Consider the following 8,496-nt stretch of genomic DNA (forward strand, 5'->3'; position numbering starts at 1 on the left):
GTGGGGTGGTAGGTGAGAACCAGTGGGGTTCTGTCCTGGTGGCGGTTGGAGGGGCGGGGCTCAAGGGCAGAGGAGCGGGAAGTGGAGGAAATGCGGTGGAGGGCATCGTCGATTACGTCTGGGGGGGAAACTGCGGTCCTTGAAGAAGGAGGCCATCTGGCCTGTACGGTATTTGAACCTGGGAGCAGATGCGGCGGAGACAAAGGAATTGGGAATATGGGATGGCATTTTTACAGGGGGCAGGGTGGGAGGAGGTGTAGTCTGGGTAGCTGTGGGAGTCAGTTGGTTTATAGTAAATGTCTGTGTTGATTCTGTCGCCCGAGATAGAAATGGAAAGGTCTAGGAAGGGGAGGGAGAAATCTGAGATGGTCTAGGTGAATTTGAGGTCGGGGAGGAAGGTGTTGGTAAAGTGGATGACCTGTTCAACCTCCTCGTGGGAGCACGAGGCAGCGCCGATACAGTCATTGATGTAGCGGAGGAAAAGGTGGGGGGGTGGTGCCAGTGTAGTTGCGGAAGATGGACTGTTCCACATATCCTACAAAGAGCCTGGCATAGCTGGGGCCCATGCGGGTGCCCATGGCAACTCCTTTGGTTTGGAGGAAGTGGGAGCATTGGAAAGAGAAGTTGTTCAGGGTGAGGACCAGTTCAGTCAGTTGAAGAAGGGTGTCAGTGGAAGGGTACTGGTTGGTACAGCTGGAAAGGAAGAAGCGGAGGGCTTTGAGTCCTTCGTGATGGGGGCTGGAGGTGTACAGGGACTGGATGTCCATGGTGAAGATAAGGTGTTGGGGACCAGGGAAGCGAAAATCATGGAGGAGGTGGAGGGCGTGGGTGGAGTCCCGAATGTAGGTGGGGAGTTCTTGGACTAAGGGGGACAGGACCGTGTCGAGGTATGCAGAGATGAGTTCGGTGGGGCAGGAGCAGGCTGAGACAATGGGCCGTACCAACCAGTATCCATCCACTGACACCCTTCTTCAACTGACTGAACTGGTCCTCACCCTGAACAACTTCTCTTTCCAATCCTCCCACTTCCTCCAAACCAAAAGAGTTGCCATGGGCACCCGCGTGGGCCACAGTTACGCCTGCCTCTTCGTAGGATATGTGGAAGTCATTCTTCCGCAACTACACTGGCACCACCCCCCACCTTTTCCTCCGCTACATCGATGACTGTATTGGCACTGCCTCGTGCTCCCACGAGGAGGTTGAACAGGTCATCCACTTTACCAACACCTTCCTCCCCGACCTCAAATTCACCTGGACAGTCTCAGATTTCTCCCTCCCCTTCCTAGACCTTTCCATTTCTATCTCGGGCGACAGAATCAACACGAACATTTACTATAAACCAACTGACTCCCACAGCTACCCAGACTACACCTCCTCCCACCCTGCCCCCTGTAAAAACGCCATCCCATATTCCCAATTCCTTGGTCTCAGCTGCATCTGCTCCCAGGAGGACCAGTTCAAATACCGTACAGCCAGATGGCCTCCTTCTTCAAGGACCGCAGTTTCCCCTCCAGACGTGATCAACGAAGCCCTCCATCGCATCACCTCCACTTCCCGCTCCTCCGCCCTTGAGCCCCGCCCCTCCAACCGCCACCAGGACAGAACCCCACTGGTTCTCACCTACCACCCCACCAACCTCAATATACAGTGTATCATCTGCCGTTATTTCCGCCACCTCCAAACGGACCCCACCACCAGGGATATATTTCCCTCCCCTCCCCTATCAGCGTTCCGAAAAGACCACTCCCTCTGTAACTCCCTCGTCAGGTCCACACTCCCCACCAACCCAACCTCCACTCCCGGCACCTTCCCCTGCAACCGCAAGAAATGCAAAACTTGCGGCCACACCTCCTCCCTTACTTCTCTCCAAGGCCCCAAGGGATCCTTCCATATCCGCCACAAATTTACCTGCACCTCCACACACATCAGCTATTGCATCCGGTGCACCCAATGTGTCCTCCTCTATATTGGGGAGACAGGCCGCCTCCTTGCGGAACGTTTCGGAGAACACCTCTGGGACACCCGGACCAACCAACCCAACCACCCCGTGGCTCAACACTTCAACTCCCCCTCCCACTCCACCAAGGACATTCAGGTCCTTGGACTCCTCCATCGCCAGACCATAACAACACGACGGTTGGAGGAAGAGCGCCTCATCTTCCGCCTAGGAACCCTCCAACCACAAGGGATGAACTCAGATTTCTCCAGTTTCCTCATTTCCCCTTCCCCCACCTTGTCTCAGTCAAATCCCTCGAACTCAGCACCGCCTTCCTAACCTGCAATCTTCTTCCTGACCTCTCCGCCCCCACCCTACTCTGGCCTATCACCCTCACCTTGACCTCCTTCCACCTAGTGCATCTCCAACACCCCTCCCCCAAGTCCCTCCTCCCTACCTTTGATCTTAGCCTGCTGGACACACTTTCCTCATTCCTGAAGAAGGGCTTATGCCCGAAACGTCGAATCTCCTGTTCCTTGGATGCTGCCTGACCTGCTGCACTTTTCCAGCAACACATTTTCAGCTCTGATCTATTGTTAAATGGAAAACAAATATCGGATGAATGTCCTGTTCCTTCCCTCAATGCAATATCCTGACAGTATTGATGGTTCCATTCTTCTTCACAGGTAGGTGTTAATGTCTCCTCTGAAGTGGTGAGGAGATTCCATTGTCCTGTTCTTGGAGCATGTCCTTGCCGGTGCCTCTCTGTCTGACCTGCTTTGAGATATCTGTGGTGCTCTGTCATTGTTAGTGGGAGCTTAAAGTGTATTCCCCTGTCTGCGTGCTGCTTGGGAATTCTCGGTGTTTTGGTACAGTTTGGCCTGTTTTGCTTTTGTGGGCCTATTGTGGGTTAGCAAAGATTTTGCCACATTGAGTTACGAAGAAATTCGTTAGGATGGCAAGAGATTGTGAGTGAAGTGCAGCAACTTCCCTTAATGTTCTTCTGCAGCTTTTTCACAGTTGACCATTGTGGAAGTGCAAGCTGTTCCCTCAGCCCAACAACTTGCGAGCAAGATGTGTGAGTAGCAGGTCATACCCAGTATACCTGAACACCAGGGGCCCATGCCTTTGAGGTGAGCTTCCTGAGTATTAAGGAAAGAACATGGAAAATCTGAAAACCAGAATGGGAGCAGCCTCCTCCCATCGGTGATACAGAGACACAGGTAGAGTGACATGTGCCTGAAAGGCCTAGCTCACCATGTTCAGTGCTCCAAGGCAGAGAGACATTACAATGTCCAGTGCTTATGAGAAGGACATGCATAATACTGAGGCACTACCTACCTGAGGAGCTGGAACAGGACAATGTCCCTTCATGTAACCAAGAGGCAATATCAGCGGAAGATTTGTCTGGCTGGACATGTCGTGCTTGAGCTTTGCACCACTTTGTGAGAAGATCTCGGGTCAAGGAAAGACCAGGAGCATTGTACCCCCAGTGGCCTTGAAGGCAACCACGGGCTTCAATTTCTTTACAACCAGCTGTCTCCGAAGTTGTACAACTTCTGTGGCATCTTACTGTCCACAGGGCACAGCTGCATCCGGTACCTTTCTGTCAGGGTCAGGCACTTTATCTCCTTCATCACAGAGACTGAAGCACAGGCACAGAGTTTGACTGCATTTGCCTCAGTTTCACAATGCCTTTGGACGCAGTTTCTAGCTGACTGCTATAGATATTAATCTAAAATTTGCTGGGTTGAAATAAAATGAGGAAGGAAAATAAAATATGAAGCCTGACAATTACTTAATGACTAGGAAAGTCATGGGTTTCAATGTGATTGTATTTTGCTGAAAGAATATGTGTGTTTAAATCAAGCACGGTAAAGTCAGCAGTGATAACCAAACTGGCACAAAGTATCTGGTTGAAGTTCAGTTTAAAAACAGGCACATTGAATCAGATACGATAACATGGATGTTTATCAGTTGAATTTGTGATTGCTATAGAATTGTGCTATGTAGGTATCATCTGGTTGATTAAATGTCACAAAAGCTCCAAAGAAATAGCATATATGAACAGTCTAAACAAGTTGACCTGAAATTTAATAAAATCAAGGAAGAAGCCTCTTTCCACAAGCAAGTCTTAAAAAGCAATTAACCAAACTAGCCAGGGTTGTTGTCAGTGGTCAAACTGACCATTTGCTGCAGACTAGATAATGTGGAGGTTTGTACACAACCTTCTTTGTACGGAACAGTATAGAGAAAGCGTGACTCACAGCATAGTTAGCTTACTCCAAACGGGTCTTCTGAGTAGCAGCTAGAGGTTGGAACAGAGCAGACAGATCATCCATTCTGCTTTCATCTTCAGACAAGTAAATATACACTTGTGATTGTAAGCATTTCAGGGATAAGATTTTGCATTTTATTGTAATGTACTTTATTAAAGAACATCGGCTTTATCCCATTATTAGAACCTCCTTGGGTTATTCGCATCCAGACAGACTCAGGGAAGTGGGAGTAAAAGCCTGCAATGCACATGTGTAGCACCAAGAGACCCTATGTGCTGACATTCCCTGGACATGGAATTCCTCCTCCCCCACTGCAAAAGATTTTTACGCATCTACAACTTCTACCTTGACACATACAATGATAATTCTCAGGCAGTCTGGCCTGGCACCTAGGTTTAAAGTTACCTGCTGGATTCTCTGAGATAGGACCACTCCTACCTCAGACTTCTCCTCCAACACACTGGTGCTGTGAATCCAACTTATCGTGGTGCTAAAACCCATGGAAATGTTGGAGACTTCTGTCCTGTCCCTCAAACAACTGCCATCTCCTGTCTGAGGTTAATTATCTTTTGATGGGTGGCACTACAGATGGACAATGAGAGAAAAAGAAGATGGTACTGCATACCACCTACCCTGATGTTAATCTGCTTTTCCAGCAACCTGTGACATGGTACTACTGTCACATGACACTTCCTAACTGATGGTAAACTTTTAGTAATTATTCTTGCTGCCTAATTCTACGGTTTCCAAAGTACCTTTCATCTATCACTCCTTTGCAATTGAAAACATTCAGATACACAGTTGTATGACACACAGCTATGTGCATGCACTATCAGTCACCATTGCCCTCTCTAAAATATCGAAGTGCTTTTGGTTTGAAGGCCTCACCCTCCTCATCTCCTTCACGGACTGCTGTTTTGCTAAAAAAGATGGGGTGGGGTAAAGGCTGAGTAAGGTACAGTAGACAAGCTGCTTCCACAGATCTCTCCATCAATTTCCTCAGTTCACATTAGCATAGAGATGATTAATTCGCAATAGTCGTCATTGTGTTGGGATAAGCATTTCTGGCATCATACCATTATTTGGCAAGTTTGACTCATTTAATCCTGTCATCAAAGACTAAGCCCAGTATGTGGAAAGAATGTGTTATATTTTCTGGGCAAATGACACTGGGGCAGACAACAAGCAATGAGTAATTCTCCTGAGAGAGTGTGGACCTGCAGCTTTTTTGGTTATTAGAAGTCTTACATTTCTGGAGGCACTAAGTATGAAAACCTTTCAAGAATTGATGGATTCATTTAAGGAATATAATGACCACCAAGCCACCTCTAATTCTAAGTTGCCATCTGTTTTACTTGGCACTTCCAGAATTTGCTGCCACATTAAAAGATGTCATGCAGCATCTCGTTTACCTTACTGCCATGAGATACTGACTACTACCGATCCATGCTGCTTTATTAAAGCTGGGATGTTGTCTGTGCAAGAAATGGAGCAGAATTTAAGTCGAGGCCAATCAGAACAAAATCCTGTCACCAAGAAATCCAACAGGGATTTCAACAGCAATCTCTTAGAAAATAAAAGCAGGGGGATCCAAGATGGCGGTGACCCAGCAAGTCTGAGTCTACAGTGCTCCTCCCAAGACTACGGCAAAGTGGGTCACCCACCCCCACCACACTCACCAAATCATTTAAAATTGCCGTTTAATTTAATTAGTTGTTTAGTATTGAATTTAAACAATTTAATCTTCAGTAAAAATGACTAAAGGGAAGGGAGCCAGCAGCCCTCAGCAAGCAGGAACCCCTCCCCCATCCTCTCCAGCTGCAGCAGAGGTGTCCGCGTCGCCCCGGGGGACTTACCTACAGTGGCAAGCATCGTGGAAATCATCTCCAAACTGGATGCGAAGATCGACGCTTTTATTGAAGAATCCCGAAGTTGATGGGACTCACTCTCGGCCGCGCTGCAAAAGCACGACCGAGACATTAAGGAAATTGAGCGCCGAGTTGGAGGGGCGGAGCTAAAGGCCGCGACCCCTGAAACTACAGCGCAATTGGCCGTGGATCAGGTCTGGACTCTCGAACAGCGAGGTCGTTGAAAAAATATTCGTTTGTTGGGCTTTCCCGAACGGGAAGAGGAAGGCCAGCTTACAGCGCTCCTTGAACAGTGGCTTCTACAGCTTTTAAATCTGGAGGCTAGATCAGGCCAGGTAAGGGTGGAATGGGCCTACTGGGTTGCAATACGCGGGCCCGGCTCAAACCAGCGCCCCCGCCCGGTCCTGTTCCGGCTGCAGAGCTATAAGGAGAGGCAGATACTCTTAGAAGCCTCTAGAAATCTTGGAAAAGATCCCCAAGCCATAATCTATAAAGGATCCAAGGATCATGTTATTCCAAGACTTTTTCCCAGCTCTGGTCTGAAAGAGGAAGGCATTCGATGAGGCGAAGAAGTGTTTAAGGGACTTAAATATTCAGTACTCCTTACGCTACCTAGTGACGCTACACTTTAACCATGTAGGATCCGTGTATAATTTCGGATCGCCGGAAAAGGCTAAAGAATTTTTGGACTCTCTTAAATAAACTGTAAGAGATAATTGATGTTGGTTTGCCTTGCCCCCCACTCCGGTTTATATCCCCCCCTTTTCTTTTTTTACCTTAGTGTCTAATATTATCTTGGGGGGGCGGGGAGAGGGATTTATTTATTTGTTCTCTACTTAACGATTTTCTCCCCTCCCCCTTGGTTTTTTAAAAATTATTCTATATATATAGGTGGTTACCTTATTCTATTTTACCTCTGTTTCTAGGAGTAGGGTTGTTTTCCCTTGTTATTTTGTATTATTATATTTAATTATTACTTGCTGAGGTTGTAATTTTATAGTTATATACGTTTATACATGGTATTAACATTACCAAATATATCCAAGTGTTGGTGTGGGTGGGGGCGGTGGGTGTAGGGTGCTCACTGTTAACTCTAGCTCTGTAGTATATTTGAATTTTCCTCATCCTATGAGGAGCGCCTGGGTCAAAAGTGGGGCACTGGTTGGGAGAGGATATGATGGACTTTTGGAAAGGAAGTGATACACCCTGGGAACAAGGGGGAAAATCTCCATTTAAATACTTTTTTTAAATTTAGAAATAGTTTTTTTTATTATACTGTTGTGAGTGTATTAGAGAGCCTTTATTTTTGTGAATTTTATTTGCTCTGTGCTCGAGATGTTCTGTATAGGTTCCCCCTCCCGAGGGGCCTCGAGTTTGCCCGGACGATTATGGTCGACCAGTCAGTTAAGTGGTGCACCTGGAATGTCAAGGGGAGTAATTCGCCAGTCAAATGGAAGAAAATTTTATCAAATCTCAAGAAAGAAAGGGTAGATATGGCTCTCCAACAGGAGATACACTTGTTGGATAAAGAACACTTGAAATTACGACAGGGTGGATTTGATCAGGCCTTTTTTTCTTCTTTTAGCTCAAAAAGCAGGGGAGTTGTTATTCTTATTCGGAAGAATTTCCCTTTCAAAATCCTAAATTAGATAAAAGACGAATCTGGATGATATATTCTGATTAAAGCCCTTATAAATGGAGAGGAATATGGGATTTTAAATTTGTATTGCCCCCCGGCACATCCTTTTAAATTTATAACAGAAGCCTTCTCAAAGTTAATGGCTCTCGGTGCACGTCATACAATTATAGGGGGAGACGTTAATTGTATTATGGATCCAGAAATAGATAGGATTCCCAAGAGTACTGTTGGAGTATCTCCCAGATCTAGACAATTGGTGGATTTGAACAAAGAATTAGGATTAGTAGATGTATAGAGATATCTTCATCCACAGGGCAGAGATTTTTCTTTTTACTCCAATCCACATAAATGCCATACCAGAATTGATATGTTTTTTTGTCCCCTCGATTTTTTAAAATTCCATATCATCCTGTAAAATAGGTAGTATAGCAATTTCAGATCATGCTGCTGTATATATGGAAATCAAGGTGAGGAACAATGGGACATCCCCTCGGCATTGGCGTGTGGACCTTTCCTGATGAAAGATAGTAAATTTGTAAAGTACTTCTCTCAAGAATTTAAAACTTTTTTAGAAATTAATTTAGGTACGGCTAGCAACCCGTCAATGATGTGGGAGACCATCAAAGCTTATGCGTGAGGTTTGATCATCTCCTACTCAACGACCCAGAAAAAATTAAAGGGAGAACAAATTAAAGGGAACGTCTGCTTGAAGCTCGCTTAAAAGCAGCTAAAACAGCATACGCCGATAGACCTTCTATTATCAAATTGCAAAGG

Source organism: Hemiscyllium ocellatum, chromosome 21 (genome assembly GCF_020745735.1).
Source record: "Hemiscyllium ocellatum isolate sHemOce1 chromosome 21, sHemOce1.pat.X.cur, whole genome shotgun sequence".
NCBI lineage: Eukaryota > Metazoa > Chordata > Chondrichthyes > Orectolobiformes > Hemiscylliidae > Hemiscyllium > Hemiscyllium ocellatum.